Here is a 576-nt window from a genome sequence, read left to right on the forward strand (position 1 = left end):
GGGGGGGGGGGGAGGGTTGTTTTGTTTCCCAGGCCTGTTTCGTTCCCCTGCGCCCCCGGTTTTTCCAAGCCTGTACTTGCAAAGGGACAGTTTGGCACTTGAACTTTTTGCTGCCGGGTGCTGCGTGACATCCCCGGTGCCAATGCCAGAAGACAAAAGAAAGAGCAAGAGGGAAAAAGGATATGAAGTTAAATTTTAAAACTTTTTTTTTTTTTCTCGAGAAGAAGAGTCCATTCCGTGTCTTTCTTGACAATAAAGTGAAAAAAAAAACATAAAATGGGGAGAAATATTGAGGGATATAATTTTTTTGCCTCATTCCCACCCCACTTTTTTCTTCTTTTTTTTTTTGTTTTCTTATTTTTATAACTTTCTTTTGCACCTTTAAAAGAAAAACGTACCTGAGAAGAAGTTCCGAGGAGCCCCCATCTGCATTTTTGTGTGTGTGCTTCATTACAAGATTCCAAATCGACTTGCACCTTTTTGAAATCATCGATGACATGAGAAAGAGAGGAAGAGGAGAGAGAAAGCGAGAAAGAGAGAAGAAAAAGGAAAGGCGAAAGAAGGAAAAAAAAGAAA

Source organism: Calidris pugnax, unplaced genomic scaffold (assembly GCF_001431845.1).
Source record: "Calidris pugnax isolate Ruff unplaced genomic scaffold, ASM143184v1 scaffold435, whole genome shotgun sequence".
Lineage (NCBI taxonomy): Eukaryota > Metazoa > Chordata > Aves > Charadriiformes > Scolopacidae > Calidris > Calidris pugnax.